The 20,379-nt window shown below is 42.6% G+C and overlaps 1 protein-coding gene across 23 annotated transcripts in view; it reads left to right on the forward strand.

The window, feature by feature from the left end:
- Positions 1-20,379, forward strand: part of LOC135243619 (T-cell leukemia homeobox protein 1-like) — a 96,666-nt gene that overhangs the window by 21,113 nt on the left and 55,174 nt on the right. For 12 of the 23 annotated variants that reach the window (XR_010326728.1, XR_010326742.1, XR_010326704.1 and 9 more), the window contains 2 exons: positions 4,742-4,813; positions 12,552-12,626. The gene's annotated coding sequence lies outside the window, so the exon portion shown is untranslated. Of the gene's footprint in view, positions 1-4,741; positions 4,814-12,551; positions 12,627-12,778; positions 13,798-13,821; positions 13,959-15,446; positions 15,878-20,379 lie in introns of those variants that run through there. The other 11 variants (XR_010326729.1, XR_010326734.1, XR_010326725.1 and 8 more) reach the window with 5 other exon arrangements.

A 20,379-nucleotide genomic window follows, 5' to 3' on the forward strand; every position in this document is an offset into this window, starting at 1 on the left:
CACATTACTCATGATATGAAAAAGAACAGCTCTGATTGGATGCATTTTAAATTGCTAAATGATTTAAAATTGTGAGTTATCTGACGAGGAAAAAATCCAACGGCATCCAGAGCTGGGTTAATCAACTGGTTTTTGCTGCAAGATATGAGAGACAGAACTACTGCCTATATAAAATCAATCTGTCCTCTGCAGATCTGCAGATAAAGCGTATGATATTTATGGCCGAAATTAAAAGTAGATAAAGATGTCACATATTAATTCCCTCCGCCCCAGCGCACACAATTCTTCCCCGCGCAGGAAGAGAGCATTATTCTTACCGCTGAATGTCTTTGCAGTCGGTAATGAATTCAAAGCAGTGACCCATAAAATGGAATTTTAAAAAAAGCAATCTTGCGTCGTGGCTTCACGTTATCAGTTTCCCGCTGCCTCCGCGGTGGCGCGCCCAGGTCTCAATCAAGGCGGAATGGGCGCTCGTGACAGACAGCCCACGGTAGGGTTAATTAAACACTTCAGTTTAACACCTTTTCCTGTCATTAAAGGGAACAAAAATACATCATTCAAGCCGCACTTCATCTGGGGAGGGGGGGCCAGACCATGCCCATGTCAGGAAGCCAGGGTGTTTCTGGTCTCCGGTGACAAGAGGTGGGTCTAAATCTTATCTGGTTTATCAATTATTCCTGTGATTACCGGCAGAGATTACTCAAGACCCGAGGCATCGCTCAAATTTATTACCGATCTAGCCATTTACAGTGCGAGGGGGAGGGGCTCCAAAAATTCTACTGAGGTTTACGGTTGAGATGATGCAATCTTCTCCAGTTGAGGCTGAAGTAGCCATTTCTTGACTGATTTCTGTTGTATTTATTACACACATCACAAACGTGTGTTTATTCATGAAGGGAGGTTAAACAGGTATTCATATGTTATGAAACATTGAATCATTTGTGTCTGTTATACATGAGAAAGTCACGTTTTTTTTTTTTTTTTTTTTAAACTGAAGAGCAAGGAAATGTCTGGCACAGGTACACCTGAAGTTCTTCTTCTCTGTTCCAGTCCAATCAGGCTTGAGAATAGAAACAAATCAACCTGCGTACTTTATATGTGAGATGTTGGTCAAGAAGCCTGAAGCATTTCTCGTACAGAAATAGAATATTTATTTTAAAGATGTGGATTTTTTTTTTCTAAACATAAAAAATCATTCATCCACGGCATTCAGTTTGTCTTAATGTATCAATATTGCAGTTTGGTGTTTGGAAGTCCATATTGTTCAAATTGAATTAGACCGAAATATCAAGTGTGACTTTGTGTTTTAAGGTAAGTGTGCATTTCCATTGGAAGCACTTCCTAGTAATTGTGAGACTCTCGCTGTTTAGTTTCATAGTTTTAATTCAATTCAGTTCAATTCAATTGTATTTGTGTAGCACTTTCTACAGAGAACTAAACTTTGAAAGTTTTGCTACAATGCAGGATACTTTACGTAAATGGAGAAGCATTTGCTCTGTGATTAAATTACTGTTGGTTGACTGTTAAATCGAGCAAAATAAATGGGACTTTTAAAAAGAGTATTAAAGGTGTGCGTGCGAGGCTCAGGAAAGGTAGTCTTCTCACTACCTGGATTTCTGGGTGGATTAAGGTGACAGTGTTCAGTCCTGTGCCCGGAGTTGTCAGGCTGGAGGCCGAGAGAGAATTATGAGTCTGATTTGATGCAGACTTGGCGGACATGAGGCCACCGAATAAGGTGTTGAAACATTGTACCAGAAGGAGAGAGACAGTGGAAATGTGAGTTAGTCATTTATATACTAGATAAAAATAAAAAGCAGTCCCCAGGTTTTAGATTTAGAGCTTTGGGTGGATCTGTCTTGTAGCAGACAAAATCTATTTAGCCACTGGAGCTGGGTACACTGTGGGTCATTTCATTTGTTCTCCATTTTTATTGGTTTGTTTTAGCTAGACTTTGCCATCCACTTTTTTTTTTCTTCCACGTGCAATTTTTCATAAGTGCTGTTTTAACTTGCAGACATTTTTTTTTCTTCCTGACGCTTAGTCCTACCACTACACAACCACCACTGCAAACCCTGGGTTTAATGGACAGGTGTAACTTAACCGAAAATGTAGCTGACAGAGAGGTCTTTAAGAGTGCTTTATAGGTTTTGCAGAACGGGCCGCACTGGGGATGTTTGGCATGTTGCAAAATAATAATTTGGGGGCACCCAACAGACGAACCTTAGCCTTACATTATTTAGATTTCTCAGTGCCACAGTAATCAATAATCGTGAACTCTTGTTTACAGTTCCAGTAAGCTTTATTTTAATGGGGCAGTTTAATACCAATTAGCCTACATACATGCATACATACATACATACATAGACAGAGTGATCTCATGACTACTCCTCAGACCAGAGTAATGTTCACTGTGTGAACTGGACTTTTATGTGTTCTTGGCTATGAATAACTGTACAAAATGAGTATTGTACCTTATCAGACCTGTGTTTTGTAGTTGTTCCATTGACCTTTGGAATGCACTTTTGTACGTCGCTTTGGATAAAAGCATCTGCCAGATAAATGTAATGTAATGTAATGCACCACACAGCTCTACCTGGTCATGGTAAATCATACAGTATATATAAGCTCTTAGTTAAATTGTAGCTGGCCCAACTATGTGTGGTAGTGCACTGAACATGATAAATTACTGTAAGTGACCTACTTGCTACAGTTAGTTGTCCAATGTCACATTGAATATATATACAGCATATACTGTACCTTCTTTGTTCTGTGTGGTAGTACCACAACTCTTTTATCAATTCCATTCCCTCCACCAGGATTATTAGCGAATCACATTGTCCGCACAGTGAGCGGTTTAATTCAATGCATTCACTTTGACATTATAAAGAAAAATAGAGTGCTGCCATTTTGCTAAGTTCGTGCTTCAAATTTAATTAGTTTCTTTCTGGCACTACTTTCTTCTGTCATTTTTTTTTTGGAAATATGCTTAAGCTGAAAATCAATGACATCTAGCCAACTGACTATTACTGTTTTAAAGTTAAAATTGAGAGCGTGAACAAGTCTGTCATTTCAGGGATGTGGGGTCTTGCCCGTGTATTGAAGAAGCATTACCACCTTTTCTCACCACATAAAATACTGTTTTATGCTTTCTTAGCACGTCGAAATCTTTACACATTGATTAATAATTGGTGTCACTTTTAACGTGTCATGTGACACTTCTGACTCATCATTGGCAGAAGTAGGGATAAGTATCATAACAGGCGTTCAGCAACTCTAATTCGTTGATTACACATGCAAATTGTTGGGTTTCCATACCCTACTTTATTAATTATTCATTATTTTTCTCATGGTATCTGCATGTTGTTGGAAAATGCCAGGAACCAACACGCAATTAGATTTAAATGGGCGAAACGACGCTCTTGTGTTATAATTAGGCCAGTACATAGCATGCTTTGCTCTGTGGCTGAAGCCCCATTGCCTTTGAAAAGCCTAACTGGATGCTCTCTGTTGGAGAAGAAGGGGGGGGAGAGGGTCATGTGACCAGTGAAGATTCTGCATGCGAATAGAATTCCCAGGCCTGTGCAATAGAGCCAGAGGCCACTAGATAGCAGTGCGTAGTAGTGTAAAGCCTTCCGGACATATTGCAGTGTCACTTTCCAGCAAATTACTGACCGGGCCACCAAAGCTTAAACCAAAACAGAGACAGGGCAAGTCCAGAATCTTGTTTTTTTGTTTTTGTTTTTTTTTTGCCTGTGCTTAATTTTTTTTTAGCACATCGTTTTCACAAGGGAGGAAGAGCGTATTTATCAACGAGCCGCGTTTCTGCGCGGAAACCCGTTAAGAAATCAACAACAACATATGTTTGCTCCCAGCACCGGGCGTTTTAGCTGATCCGACTTAACGTGGTGTGATGAATAAAAGAACACTTCTTTAATATGGGCTTCCAGTGTCAGTCTGCAGGTTCCCATACATGCGTACACAGGCTTAATGTACCTTTCCAAAATCCCATTAGCTGACAGGCTGTTGGAACAGCTTGAATGTGCGAAGCTCATGCTTCGGGGATCAACCCAAACCGAAGACCTGGCACGGTATCAAGTGAACAGAAGCCAGAGCCCTTTCTCCTTAAAAGCAGAAATTACAAAGGTTTCCGCGGACGCTCGTGACATAAAGAAAACGGATAATGTATTGATTCCAGCTGTCTTCGTAATATTTTAAAATTACAATTCGGACGTTCGAGCGTGTCCACCCAACACATTGTTCAAAATGCTGACGCGTGTGCTCGTGTGTGCCTGAGTGTGTGTGTGTGTGTGTGTGTGTGTGTTTGTTTGTGTGCGTGTGTTTTTGTGTGTGTGTGTTTGTGCATGTGTCCACGTGTGTGCGCGTAAGTGTATGAGTGCGTGTGTATGTGGTTACAGTTGTGATATCTTACAAAAAACTGAAATGGAAACTCACCTGTCACTCATGAAATGGCAAATGAGATTTTTTTTTTTGCACGGAGGGAAATGAGGAAAGATCAATCTGAAAGGAACTTTCCACACAAAAGTATTTTTGAATCTGACTATAGGACACAATTAACGGTATGGGTTAATGAGGTGACCCTGGTGAGGGTGGACGGTTTGAATCCTGGATTTCATCCTCTGTTTATTTTTCTGTTTCAGATGAATGTTATTGTGAAAAGATTTTGAATGCATAGATTTTCAGATGAAATCAGTAACACGCTTGTCTTTTTTTTTTGTTTAAGCTAGTTTCACAACCTATCAGAACCTGAATACCTGCTGGAATCCACCCTGGAATAACCACCGCAAGCACTTTGGTGAGAAATTTATTATTATTATCATCCAAGAATATATTTTAGTGCTTGCTAAATGCTATATGAAGGAATATGGAATGAATACTAGCTTGAGTCAGTGTCATGAAAAAAAGGAAACCTAAAACTCATGTAACTTAAAAATGATATCCATGATTGATATAATCAATAATATCACATTGGGATTAATCCTATTTGAGCTGCCCGTGAGGAAAACCTCAGGGTGGTAAAATGTCCAATTTGTGGTTTCAGCACAGGAGGCTAGAACTTACACTGGCAACCTAGGGGGCTGCCATTCCAAATGCCTGCCTAAATTTCGCTGAGCAGATTTGGCTGGTTGGATTGGTCTCCGCTGACCAGCCGAATATTGTACACATATGCTGCCCACTTTGCGCTTCATTTTTTGAGCGGCTGGTTTGGCACAACATTGTAGATTAATTCATTTTTATCACTCGGCCTTTGCATAATGCCAGTGATCACTTTTGCGTTTTGTGCACGGGCCAAGCCATCATCGGTGGTTATTAGACGATGACTTTATCACCTTCAAAATTGGAAACACCCATCAAGGGTGGGCATTAAAGTCAGGTGAAATGATTTTGGTGAGGAGGTTGAATGCTAAATAGAAGCGATGTCAGTGATAACGGGGAGATTTGGTTCTGAAAGTTCACACTGAAGTCGATTCGCGGGGCCCTTTGCAAATAAGTAAACAAAACGTACCTCAGAGGCTCCCCTTCAAGGCCTTGTAAATCAAGCCGGCTGATCTCTCCTTTAGTGAAAGTGTGGTCGTTAACTCGAGTGGCTGAATACATCAAGCGCTGTACTAACTGAACGACTGTGGATTATGCGTCAGTTTTTTTGGCTGAACTTTTGCCGTTATGTTTTTCACTTTGCCTCTTTTTGCATTCTGATTGCTAAAATTCAGCCAACAAAACTGACCTAGGAACCGGTACCCAGGAGTGCTATCAATCTCTAGTCCTCCATTATGCTTTATCTCTGTAAAAATGTTTTTCATTAACCTCACCAGTTTTAATGTTGATATGGACAGTCCTTCTGAGTTTAAGAGAACCACGTGCAATTCCCTCAATGTTGTCCACACGATCACCTTACCACAGATTGCTTTCTTGATTACTTTTGTTACGGCTACAGTGAAACAAAAATTAGATGCTGCGATAAATAAAACAAGATAAAAAAGTAAATATCTATTTTTACCGCCCTCTCAGTCATAGCTTTTTTTTTTGCACGCGTCAGCAGTGACGTTTTCTTAATTATTTTCTTAAGTTCTCTAATTAGGGGACCCGTGCTTCTGTGGTTAATTCGGAATGTCCACCCGATTCGCCAGTTCTGGCGTTGAGAAGTAATGGCCGCAGAATTCAAAAATTCTGTGACAAGCAGTCCCTCCGATCCTGTGCCACAGCTGTGACATATCGCCACGCTAAGCCTCCCAGATTTAAGATCCCATTTACTTTATATTATGCAGGAGGAAGACGACAGAAATGTTAATAAAGAATCTCTGCCTCAAATCATCTCAACTGCAGCCGCCGGCCTCAAGTCATCTGTCATGGAGATAGATGTGCTGAGAGAGAGAGAGAGAGAAGGAGAGAGAGGGAGCATGAGAGGGAGAAAGAGAGAGAGGGGGAGAGAGAGAGATGGGGAGAGAGCGAGAGAGAGAGCATGAGAGAGGGAGAGAGAGAGACAGACAGAGAGAGAGAGGGAGAGTGGGGGAGAGATGGAGAGAGATAGCACGAGAGAGAGAGAGAGGGAGGGAAAGATAGAGTGCTAGAGAGAGAGAGAGAGGGAGGGAGGGAGAGAGAGGAGAGAGAGAACTCGAGAGATGAAGAGGGAAAGGGAGAGAGAGACATCGAGAGAGAGGGAAAGAGAGTGCTTAAATGGTAATACCACCAGCGCCACAATCAAACTACTTTTCATTTGTTTATTTATCTCTTGATACTTATTGAACCCTCTATTAGCCGAGAGATCGTAATTTACGGCTACCACTCGGGAGGAAGTGGGTTTTGATTAAGCCCACCTACAGGCCCACATTAATGTTTTGTGGAGTAAGCACTGTGTTCTGCTTTCCAGAGAACAAAGACTTGATTTCCCCATACGGGGAATCGGCTACATCCTTCCTGATATTTATCTATCCTTATACCTGTGAAAAATGTCAAAACTTTACGCTTTAGCTCTTTTAGGGCGAGTGCACATTGACCAGTGACAACACTGAGAATGTCTTGTTCTCAGTGCACCCCTCCCACCCCCCCACCCCCCCATACTGTACCAGCCAGTTCCTTAGTGGACTTTGCAATATCACAACCCGTTAAAATCTGCAGTGTTCTGTAATTCGGAGGGGCAAGACTGCCACATAAAATGCCAGCGTCCACCATGTCAGTCACGTCGTAGCGTAGCTTAGGGCGATGTTATTTCGATCGATACGGCCACGAGCCGATCTGTCATTTTTTTTTTCAGCGCCGGCCCTGCACGGGGCACAGCGGGATCGTGGCGGGCGGGCGAACGGTGAAATTTTTTGCGGGAACCCCCCGCGATAATAAACGCCGTATTTCTGTCGCGTTGTAATACCGCAGGACGTCGCGCCGTAAATAGCGAGCTGATAATAAAGATAAATAACAGCGGTTTCCAGCCAAGGCTTCAGAAGTGGCAAGAGGAAATGTTTGATTAACGCCGGAGAGACGTTTCGGAACCCGAATGGAACATCACCCCCCCCCCCCCCCCCGCAAGCCCATAAGTCTGGATAAAGGAAGAAATTTTAAAATCGTCTGCCGCAGAAACTTATTCGCACGGGAGGGCTGTAATCACCGCTGCTAACAAAGTTAGCGAGTAGACTGGGATCTGAAAAGACCCGTTGATTATTCCAAACTCTTTATGGCGGGAAGTGAAACATTTTGTATAATTCAGAGATATTTCATTTTTCAATTACGCTCGCAGGACCTCGCGCAAATGAGCTAGCCCAGTACATGTTGTGCTCTGGTTTTTGAAAACGACTGAGGGTAATTTTCTCCCAATGTGTTCTAAATCAGATCAAGGCCGACGATTATGCCAAATTGACAATAATATATTGTGTTAATTTAACTCTTGTAGAGTTTATACAAGACCGAGAAGGAAAGTGTATCAGAACTGAGCTAACTTTGAATTTTGAATGCTTTACTGTGTATGTACTGTACACACAATGAAAATGCAAATATAAACCAAAGGTAACTGTACACAAAACTTCTAGAATCTGTTTCTGTTGCTGCCTCATTATGTCTATATCTGGCACTGTTCAAGGTAGTTTTCGATACGTAGTTTTAAACAACTATTTTATGCTTGTTCCTCCTTTCTGCCTCAGCTTTGAATGACCAATCGTATGTGTGTGTGTGTGTGTGTGTGTGTGTGTGTGTGTGTCAGCGCTCATTTGCTGAACAGGTGGACTTGCAGACACTCATTCGACCAGTAGGGGTCACTGGTGAGCGATGAGACTCTGTTATCCTGGCCGACTGAAATGCTTATCGTTGGAAACACTAGAACCAATTATGCTTAATTATTATTGGGCTCCACTTGACTGCAGGCCAAAGTCGGCACGACAACAGTGGATTCATTGCCAGTCCATCATTTCACTAGAGCGGTGCTTTAACAGGATGACTCACACAGCAGTCTCCTCCAGACAAGCATTTCTGTTTGTTTTCTGATGATTTTGCATGGGCATTTTTCATCCTTTCATACATCTGATTCCCTCCTGTCTCCAAGCTTATTTCGACATTAAAATCGGTTGCAGTTTTGCAGTCTTTTTTTGTAATCTCCCATTTCCATCAATTCACGGTAAATTTATTTTTTAAAAAGTAAAGCCAGAAATGTCCTGCGTATTATAGGGGTCATAAATTCACAGGCGGTGACACACTAAACTTTTTATGTGTAATTGCATTTGCATTTTCCCGCCTCTTTCCCGTATTTATTTATTAAGCTTTATTTAACCGGGAAGGTTAACGGCGAGCTCGTTGCCTGTTTACTCTGTGATGATGGGGATGAAGTGGCAATTGTGAATTTGAACTTTATAGGGGAAAGATTGGGTTGCCAGATTGAGGTCTGGTAATCAATGTACAGGGTTCAAAGCCCCCCCTTAGAACCCCTCCTCTTTGGATGAGCACCATGGGATCTTTAATAAACAACAGTGAATCAGGACCTTGGTTAAATCGCTCATTTAAAAGATGGTGTCTCCAGCAGCACTGCTTCCAGTGTATTCTCATCACAACTGTTCTTGGCCCAGAGATCAGACGGTTAAATATAAATTATTCATTTTATGCTCCAACGCATTGTTTTTTAATAACATATAATGAACTACTTGCGCTTGTTATTGGTTGGTAATCAAACAAAATTTTGTTGTATGTCGTGTTGTGTGTTTGGTCAAATTTAGGTAATTGGACGTCCACCGTCTGCTTGCTTCCATGTCTACTTCCATTGCGCTTAATATTGCTTTCTTTAAACGATCGAGAATAAATTGTTTGTTTGCCCTCATAAGCCTTTATTTACAAGAGAAAAACGAACAATGTATTCTAGATCAATTAAAGAATGCAATATTGTGTCCGATGGAAGCAGACATAGATAAGAGGTTATTTCCAAAGCAATAATACAAATTCCAACCAAACCATGCCTCTCTTTATATGATATGCTTAAAAGCTGCTGCTACACAGGGTTTAGCGAGCAATATAAAAGTAGTAAAACATACACAAAGAAACCAGGGGAGGGAAATAGATTCACATTAATGAGTAATAAGAACCTTGTAGATTTTCACCTGTGAAATTAATGTTTCCAAATGGTTTGAGGTAAAAAGTCACCCCGAGGTGTAGTAACTCTGCCTTTGTGGAAACGTCTCCCTTCCTTCCTCCCTCTCCAGCTTCTTGGTTATTATTCTCTTAATATCTTGCTGTTGTTGAAAATTTATTTTTGAGCAGTACACTTTCAGCCCGTTCCTGGGTGGACGGGCTCCAGCAGAAGGCATTACGGATTCGTCCGTCGGACATGGGAAACATTCAGCCCGGCTATACAACAAAATGTTTACTGTTAGATATGGTGGTGAAGGATTATATCCGATCCCACTTTACTCATGTGAGCTCAGTTAGCGTTGAGTTAATGCTCAGCATTTTACTACTTAAGTTTCTCATTTTTCTTGAGGTCTAAAGCGTATATGCAGGACTGTAGTGTCCAATTTGTTAAACACAATAATTGTCTTTGGATACTGACAGTTTACATCTTGAAGAGAGAGAAAATTTTTTTTTTTTAAAGGATTGCAATGTAAATATTTTGTGGGGAAACTGTTACTTCTTGAAACCCAGTTAGTATTTGTCTGATTATTTGTATGTATACATTATATTTAATACATCCAATTCTTCTACTACTACTACTACTACTAGTAATAATAATAATAATAATAAGAAGAAAATGATTATATTATTATTTTAACATAACATAAGATAATGACTAGAACAGACCATTCAGCCCAACAATGCTCACCATTTTCTTGACTAAATTAGGGAAATGTTGTAATGCATCTTTCTTTGGTAGCCAGCCATCAATAACTGCAAGCAGTTATCATCTTTTTTTTAATATTGGAAAATATGTACCTTCAGAGCCTGCATTTTAAGTGATATCGTTTATATATTGATCTACATGTATGCTGTCAGCAGAAGTAATTCAGCTCAATTCTCATTGGTTGCACAAGTTCAGGATGTTCTTTCACAGTCACTTCCAGTTAATAAAATTGTGCCTTTCTGATTGGGTCATTTTTTACCATACGTTACATGTTAACCCATTGCATTGTGGATGAAATTAGCATATTCGTTGCAATACAAAAGGTCAGCTGGGAGCTTATCATCTTCAGTTGAGCATGTCTAGGCTGGTGTAACCAGCTTAACACCTACCAGAGCCAGTTAGATACAGAAGCTAGCTGGAAACCAAGCTGCATTTTCTTATGCTAGTGTAGCCAGCCTTAGCTTCTTTAAACCACGCGCAGCTTTGAATTGAACGATTTGAATTGATATGCTAGTTGTATTACACTACGACAACTGCTTGATCACTCCCAGCTAGCTACTTCCTCATCCACTCTGTCCTGTTTTTGCCAGGGGATGAAATAGCTACGGTCAGCACGTAATGGCCATATGTTATATAATTACATCGATTTTGACAGTTTTTTGTTGTGAAGGGTTGATCTAAAAATGTTTGTACATCTTCATACATCTGATATTACATAGCATGAGGGTGGCTCAGATTGTTCCAAGTAAATGGTTGGTAAAAAAGTAGATGGCCTAAGACAAGTTCAAAGCTACTGTATAATCCTTGAACTGCTCTTTTAGATTGTTTTCTTCAAAGGATTTTTTTCTCTCATGGTAGTGCACAAACAAACAATACACTTGAATTTCTGGACACAATACAATCCAGTAAAGTTTTTTATAATTACCATTTTTAAGTTGTTTGAGGATGGGTTTTCAGATATGTTGAAACCTGATGACCAAAAACGCTTATTTTCCGAGTGTTCCAGAGTATCTTTAAGTGACGTACTTGGATTGAAATTGTTTGTCTGGTAATCATCGCGAGTTTAAAGTTAATCTATTAAACACAGCAGGAGCATTTTATTGCCTTTTGGCCTATATCCCCAAGCCATTACACAATCTATTGGAGCATTAAGACGGGCAAGAAACTAAAGTGAAAAAGGGGAATTTATTCAGAACTTTTTCTTTTTCCAGGTTTAGATTCAAAACAAGAAACAAAAAACGGAAAAGGCCACTTTTCATCCACGCCGTCGTCCTTCGAATAGGTTTTGTGAGGACATATCGTCATTAATGGACCATTCAGTCGCGCGGTCAGATTCAATTTCTGACATGTTATTGCAGAGATGGAGTTCCATTAACACTCATTGCTTTTCTCCACCAGATGCAACTTTAGGACCACCCTAAGAATTTGAAGACCGGTTGTTGTTTTTTTTTTTTATATACATATTAGTCACGCATTTTGAGAATGGGCAAAATTGGCCCTTGTGCTCACGCGGTAAAGAGGAAATAGGAAATATGGAGTCCGTTACTGGTTTCCTTTCTTCTTCTTTTTTTTTTTTTTTTACCCCACTATCAAATGGTGGTTTAATGAACAAAGGAAAGTGGAGTCCTTCAATGTTATTGCCACCAAATGTATTGTGTTGGTTAGTCGTGCGCACGAAACTGAAAGGGACTTAATTGTCCAATGAGGTAGAACTCTAATGGCCAGTACAAAAGGATCCTTTCTCATTGAAAATGTAAACAAGAAACTAGAAACTTCTAAGGCACAACTAGTGCTCAAGTTAAAAGCTGACTTTTTTTGTTTTCAATTTTGCACGGCTCTGCAAATTCGTTATCACCGATACTTTAAAATGGCGTCTCTGAGACTCTGAAATCTAACAAAATACAATGATTTGGAAACAGCAGGCCTACTTGTAGTGGGTCACATGCGGCATCCATATTACCTTCATGAAAGCTACACAGTGTGTTATAATCTATTTCATAAGCATACATGTGCTATAACAAGCTTAGAACAGCTTGTTTTCACAGGAAATATGATGTATGCCTGAAATGTCATAATGCAAATCGGTGCATAATCGGTGTCATAGTCTTAGATCAACTGTTGTTGATAGTAGTGTGAATATATGCTAGGGTTGCAGCCACTACATAGCGCTACTGACAAATCTTCTGTTGTAATTCGTAACATTTATAATCTCCGTGTGAATTTTCAGCTGTTGGAAGAGTCCAAGAGAGTCCAGGAAGAAAAAAAACACAGATGAAATGAGAAACTGCAGGCAAAGATGGAGGTAAATTTTTTTTTTAAAGACAACATTCCTGTGAAACCTCTTGCAGTGGCACACAGTGAATGAGTCTGCTGAAACAGGTTTGGTGGCTAAAGACACTACACTTGTATTTGCGGACAGCTTACTTAGCCGCAGTGTTTTTTGTTTACTCCCAGCCTCATGAAAACATTATGACATGGGCCTGATAAAGAAGAAAAAAGTAAAAAGTTAGCCATCTCTCTGAGGAAGTTCAGACATTAGACAAATTGTATTTGTCCTAAAACCTTAATTTTGGTTTTATAACCTTTATTAACACTCCGTAGTTTCCTTATAATTCATTAATAAGCAAACACAGCACTGCTTAAAGGATTACATAAGGCACACTATATAAAATGATATTCTTAGATTATTTTTAACATGAACCTTCTTGAAAATGCATAGAGATTGATTGTGTATAAGTGATCTATGTGTTGTGTTATTAAGGTGTTATACATGCTTTATAATGGCTTTATAAATATACTTTGCGTGATGTGTGACCGCAGTGAGGTCCAGATTGTAGCAACACAATGGCTACAGATGGGCTAAATATTTGTCACCAATGGGCAATAATTAATCTGCTCAAAATTTATGATAGCATTTATTCCACATTCTAATGATTCTCGCATTAAAAAGCACATAAAAGTTACACATTATTGAAACCACTCCATGCCCTTTTCCTCAAATAAGTTTTGTTCTCTTCATATATAGTCCACCTGCATTATAGCCAACTTATACCCAGAACATAAAGCTAGCTAGCTAATAATGAACACCATATATTAACATACTGATTATTAGCAAGTTACATTAACATATAACAGGCTAAATATTTAGCATCAGCTAGTTAGCTAACTGGCTGAAAGGGAGTCTAATTCTTCCCTTAAGGTACTGGGGAAAGCAGTAAAAAAGTTATGGCCGTACGCAGTGTAGGGCCAATAACAGCATAGCTCAATTTCACAACTCTGTGGAGTCGTTATGAAGTAATAAAATTCGTATAGAAAATGAATCATATTCATTAACGTACTCCCTTGTTTGTAAGCCCGTTCTGTTTTGTTTTTTTTGTATAGACTTGCCTGCTCATTAATATTTAAACAGAAAAAAAAGCATTCATCAGCATGTATGTTTATGCATTTATATAATGTTTTCAACTATAATTCATAAACCAGTGTATTCTCTGCTGCAGATGGCCATGCTTCAAAGCTTCATATGATGCTGGCTACTTATGAGCCGTTCAACTGTAGTCTTGGCTTCTACACTGTCTGGGACATGCAGTAAAAAAAATCATAAATGTGTCCCTCTGCATTAGAGGATACAAAGTTCTGTTTGGATCAGCGTTTACTTTGTATTATGCATTTTAATCAATCAACCAATCAATCAGTCAGTCAGTCAATCAATCAGTCATCACTTAATTAAAAGAAGTGACAGGTGTTCAATATGAGCGAACCCTGAGGAAGAGGACACCAGTACACCCTGGGCGAGCGGCCCCATAAATGCTGAAAACGTCCACCCGAGCACCTTTCCCTGGGTTTTTTAATTTTTAATTTTCCCCCCTCCGAGGCGGTTCCCCTGGGGTCTGCTGTCATAAGAGCCTTCAGCGTCCTCCGGTCCGATCGGCCCGTCCGTGGCAGGGGGGTCCCGCCGGTCCGGGGGCCGCCAAAACTCGCGCCCGTCATTTGTATGCAAGGCTCGTCTCCACCATGAGAGAGAGAGGAGGGGGAGGGGGGGGGGGGGGGGGACGGAGCATGATCGGGGAGGGGGGGTGGAGGGGACAGAGAGAGGGGGGGGAGGGGGGGGCGCAAAGACAGTATTTTATTCACGCTTGCCAGTATTATGGGGCTGAGAGAGAGATTCACATTATCGTAATGTGAAAGTCAGCGCAGTGCGATGATGATGCCCCGGAGCCAGCCCGCTGATTGGCTGCCGAGCTGTATTTATAAATGGGGTGCCAAGTTCACTCTTAGTTCAGAGCGGGGTCTCGCCTCGGCGACCGCGTTCAGCCGCTGAGCGATGGCACCGCGCACAATCGATCCTGCCTTAACTTCGGTCAGCGGCCGGAAAAAAAAGAAGAAGAAGAAGAAGAAGAAAAAAAAAACGATTAGAGGCACTCAGCGCTCGAGCGGAATTTGGGCATTACTGACCGTTTTGAAAATATTCGTTCATTGCGCCGTCAAAAAAGGGAGTTACACTGACTAAAGACCGACAGGCTCAAATTGTGTAGTAAATATAAATGAGAAAAACACATCAACGCAAAGGAGTGAAATGTGTCCAGCGATAGTAACCCCCCCCCCCCCGTGAGAAATGCGTAATGCCCTCATAAGAGGGGAATTCATAAATGTCGGTCTCTTATGTCTGTTAATAACAAGTGACGCGCTGTTATGTTCCAACTGAGAAAAAAAAAAACAACCATCGCCCTATTACGGATTACGCAAGTTGCCCTGGGTATTGGGTTGGAAATCGTATTTACGAATGCTTGTGAATAACATGGCTACTGGCTAGCACTGGCTTATGTACCAATGAAACACTCAGGCTCCATCCAATTAAGACACGGCAGAGAAGGTGTGGATTTAGATGAAATTTCTCCTGGCAGAGCTTTATGAGAGTATTTATGTGTTTTCTGGAGTCGTTCCATAGATGGATGTTCTGGCTTGGCAACATAAATAGACTAATGCGATATGTAAAACAAGTCCATAAGCCTTCCTGCTGATCACTGACCCTGAGTTCTGGAACTGTTGGGGGTGTCGGAGCATGATGATTGCATTCTGACTAAATAGAGCATGGCAGTTTTTTTTTTTTTTTTTTTTTACACAGTGCCATCCTGAGCCTGTGATCTCAGTGGCAGGAAGCGATCGGCCTATCAAACCCTGAAGACACGTCCTGTGCCTTTCCTTCCCCCCAATGAGGGAACACAGATTCAATTACATGGCAAACAAGCCTTCATCCTAATCACACACTTACACACGCGCACAGAGAGGGCAGAAATAAAGAGAGGGGAAGAGAGAGAGAGAGGGAGAGAGAGAGAGAGAGAGGGGCCCACGTCTATGAGGCTGAGGGCTTGTAGGAGGGGAAGCTGAGAGGGGAAGAGACTGCGAGGGGGAGAGAGAGGCAGAAGCGATCGGCGGCGATGGCTCATTATGTTTGTAACGAGGCCGGTTAACGCCTGCTTGACCGTTTCACCCGGCTCCTGCCGGCGAAGTTTCATCAATTACGCGCGCGACTCCGCACGCGCAGACGCAAACGGGCTCGCGAACGCGCTAACGGGCTCGCGGCTCGCGGCTGGCGGCTGACGGGAGAGGAGAACTCCCGGGTGCCCGCGCGGGGGAAGTGGGGGAGGGGGGGGCGGGGGGAGACCCGGACGGTTTGGCAGGACGTGGGACGCGGTGTGTCCTGACGAGAGCCGCGATGAGCTCGCCGTGTAACCGAAACCAGACACCGAGCGTCGTGCGATGGGGACTGCGCTCTATTCGTGGTCCTACTGTGTGACACCACCGACCGTGACAGACTGAAAGCTAATAGTTACATAGAAACCTTCACATGGTCCCCCCCTTTTTTTTTTTGGTCTGTCATGATGTGAAGTCTCGCATTTATGGGTGCAGTCGCCTCCAGTGGACGTGGTCAGAGCTTCACAAGCCAAAAAAAGTACCGTCATCACTTAAAATGACTTAATAAAAGCGATCGGCATGTGGCTCAGCGTTCCTGCTAATTGCTACGCTGCGAACACTGGAGGAACGGCTGCAGAAATATGCCTCAGCACCTGGAATTAGAAAATATATATATATATAAAATAAAAAGAAAAAACAGTAAAAGTAATGATACAGGAATCTGTGGTGCTGTTCTGTGTCCCACTGAACTAGACTCAGCACTTTTTGTCACCTGTTTGTGGCTGCTGATATATTATTACCTTTAAGTTTTTGGAGTGATGCAGAGCTGCAATTAGAGCTGGTTAATGAGAGAGGACTGGGCGAGCCCGCCTTTCTTCAGCAGATATTACCCCCGGAGATTAGCCCCCCACCCCCACCCCACTGCACTTTATCCCAAAATCAACTTATTTTTTTTTCCCTGACTAGCATCTTCTTCCCCCACCATCCCCCACCCCATGTTTTATTTGCACACAGTTTTGTGCAGAGAAAGTTTCGGTGATTGGTCGGTCGGGCCGTCCACTTCGGCCACTGTTTTAGCACGGGGATGCGACCCCCCCACGATCTGGTGTCCCATCCGAAACGGGCCGGTGCCGACTGTGGCTAGCAGCCTCGCTGGGAAACGCGTAGCCTAGCCGTGCCCAGGGAGGGAGGGATTCGGTCAGATGGGTCTGCCGTTCGCCGTGGCTCTCCAGTGACCTCTGCTGGTCAGCCGGGTGTCAGCGGTCTGGTTGAAGTGCGTTCTTCCGTCTTCTGGTTTCGCAACCTCACCTTATGTACTGTAGAGTGAACAGACACAGAGGTTTGAGATCAGGTGTTTTGGAGGATAGTATGTTCTTGCCTGCACTCTTCCTAATTCACTGCAGAAGATGTGTGAATTAAATTGCATTCGCCAGCCACACAACTGAATGGAATTTGGAATTGTATATAATTGGGAGAAAATGGGGGGGAAAAAAAACATAAAAAGAGGGGAAAATCTTAGGCCACTGTTGTCTCAGAAATAAATGAAGTCGTCCATAGCGTTATATTACAGGGATCTGTGTCTCGTACCGCTGTGTTACAGAGACGACGCGTCTCAGCCTCTCTCTCCGACTCTCTTCGGCCTTCCGCTCTGTCTTACGGAAAGACTCCATAAGAGCCCGGGAAGCCCCGGCGATGTGATGAGCTCGCTGTTCCAGCGCGTAGAACGCCTGCCGTAAAAGACGCGCGGCGGGGTTTAGCCCAGTGGACGGCCGGCGGGACCAGCCGATCTCTCTTCTCATCCGAGGAGAAGTGGGGAGGAATTTCGCCATGCTCCCCCCCCCCCCCCGAAGGGCTGGAGGAGGAGACAGGGTGCTGAGCGCAGCACACCTCGTGGCGCAATAACAGATGAGCTTTTAATTGCCCCCGCGGAACACCTCTCCGTCTCTGCCGCGCCCGCGCTGGAGGAGCTGGCCAGGTTTTCCGCCAGATTGCATCATGTTATCCAGAGCGCCTCGGTGAGCCGCACTCCGCGCTGAAATAAATAAACAAATAAATAAATAAACAAATAAGCACGACAAAATATCGGCATTCAGATGTTTTAATAAACAAACTGCAACAAAAAAAAAAAAAAAGGGGAGAATCCAAAAATATTGATCACATAATTCCACTCGGTGTAGCTGCGTTTTAATTGTGGCCCAAATATTTACACCAATGCCAAGTAAACACGGAGTTATCCTGCAATCGTCAGTGCTTATGGGAAAAATATTCTATAATGTGCAATTATTCCACAGGTAAGGAAACTCTGGCGTCATATCTTGTAATGTTGTGTAAAAAAAATTAAAAAAAAGACTAGCTGAAATAGAGTCATAAATTAGCATCGTAGATTAAAGACGTTCAACCCAACAAAGTACATTACAAAATAAGAAGATTTCTTCGTTTATACACTCCTTCCCCATATGGCTACTGTCACTGCAGCTCGTACAGAAATGTTAATGTTGACCGTGCTAAGGTAGTGGAACAGTGCAGGGTCGTTTTAAATTGTGTTCAACCTGCTTCTTCACTACATCCGAGAAGATTTTTTGTATTTTTTGCCCCGGTTTGCAGTGAAGAAATGTGGTATACCGTAGCTAGGCAGGCTGCATTTTGGAGGCTGTATCAGAAGGACTTTCTTGTGAGCGGTGGTATGTTCAGTGGTGTGACTTTCAGGAAAGCTGTGAGACAATTTTAGCCCGTGGGCCCTTATTTACAAACGTTTCCAATTTGCAATTCATACACATTGAGGGAAATGCTTAATTTCATGGCCGTTATTCAACTCAGTTCATTAATTAAGGAAAAAAAAAACTGCTTTCTAATCTCCACATGCCCACCCTCTTGTTCTTGATGAGCTTTCTTCAGGAGTAATTGAGCCTGTTAATTAGATTGAATTAGAGTATAATTATTATGGTGCCCAAAGCCTAGAGAAAATACATTTTTCACAAGGGTTCCACTCAAACGTTGTCATGACTCCTCGCAGTGTATACCCTCAAACCGTCTTTGATGTCCCAACTGCCATTTACACATAAAACGGATTAAATGGCAGCGCTTTAATTCCCTCCTTTGCTCACCATGAGAACCCTTTTGACATTCTCTCTCCCCCTCCCTTTCTTTCTCTCTCTCTCTCTGTCTCTTTCCCTCTTCCTCTCTCACCCTCTCCCTCCCTCTCTTTCTCTCCCTCCATCTCTCTCTCTCCCTCTCCCTCCCTTTCTCTCTCTCTCTGTCTCTTTCCCTCTTCCTCTCTAACCCTCTCCCTCCCTCTTTTTCTCTCCCTCTTCCTCTCTCTCTCTCTCCCTCCCTCTCTCCCCCTCTCCCTCCCTCTCTCTCTTCTTCTCCCTTTCTCTCTCTCTCTCTGTCTCTTCCCCCCCGCTCCCCGGTCTGGCACAGGCTGCAGTTTAAAGTCGTGTATTTCAGTACAATTAAGCGCCCTTCCCCTCCTTCCTGCTCACACTTCATAGTATATTACTGGAGGAGCGCATTTGTCTTGTTTATACCCCCCTTGCAGTCGGTGGTTTATCCTTTGCTATATCACGTTTTTATGACCTTTCTGTAAACCGCCGTTTGTCAAAAGATTGCCTCGGTTTGAGAAATGTGGATTGTTTTGCTCCTTCCGTTTCGCAGACATGCAAATGCAGGTGCAGGGAAATGGGAAAAAACAAACATGCATGCGCATATGCATGCATAAACATGCATACGCTCACACATACAGAAACATGTATGCGCTCACACACATGCAGAAACATGCATGCGCTCACACATACAGAAACATGCATGCGCACACACATGCAGAAACATGCATGCGCTCACACATACAGAAACATGTATGCGCACACACATACAGAAACATGCATGCGCTCACACACATGCAGAAACATGCATACGCTCACACACATGCAGAAACGTGCATGCGTACACACACACAAACATGCATGTGCACATGCACATCAATGAATATGAGTATGTAACTATGTCCACACATACAGTACACACACACACATAGCTTGTCAGTGTGAAGCTTTTCAACACAGATGGAATCCAACATGCTTGGAATTCCAGAGACTTATAGAGTAAATATTCAGATACACGCGTTTTGTTTTTCATACAGTAATTAAGAATGTCCGGTGAAATCTCATAAGGATGTGTCTAAACAGCAGTAATTAGGAGATGCAATACTTGCTTACACTTACAGACAAAATGCCTTGAATTTCCACTGAACTGATCCCATGTGGGACCGTTCCTGTTGTCTATTATGTTTTTGTAGACGATTAAAAGCTTATACATATAGTTATATTCTTAGTATTACTCTGCATATCAGTGCATCGGTATGAATTGAATCCCTATAATGTAATCTGCTCTGATGGGGAGAAACAGCTCAGATAAATCCTTGCTGTGCCAAGTACGCACCCTTGTCATGCAAACTCTCCCTGCCAGCCCTCTGGCCGATGCCAGTTATGCCCTCAGCGTGGCCCGCCCCGCCCCTCCCCTCCCCACCTGCCCCCCCCCCCCCGCCCCCGTCTGGCAGTAGCGGGGCGTGATAAGACCGCTGGACCAGCGGGGGCCGAGATTCACGGGCGTATTTCACCGTAAAGACGGACGGACGGTCGGACGGA

Source organism: Anguilla rostrata, chromosome 2 (genome assembly GCF_018555375.3).
Source record: "Anguilla rostrata isolate EN2019 chromosome 2, ASM1855537v3, whole genome shotgun sequence".
In the NCBI taxonomy this organism is placed as follows: Eukaryota; Metazoa; Chordata; class Actinopteri; order Anguilliformes; family Anguillidae; genus Anguilla; species Anguilla rostrata.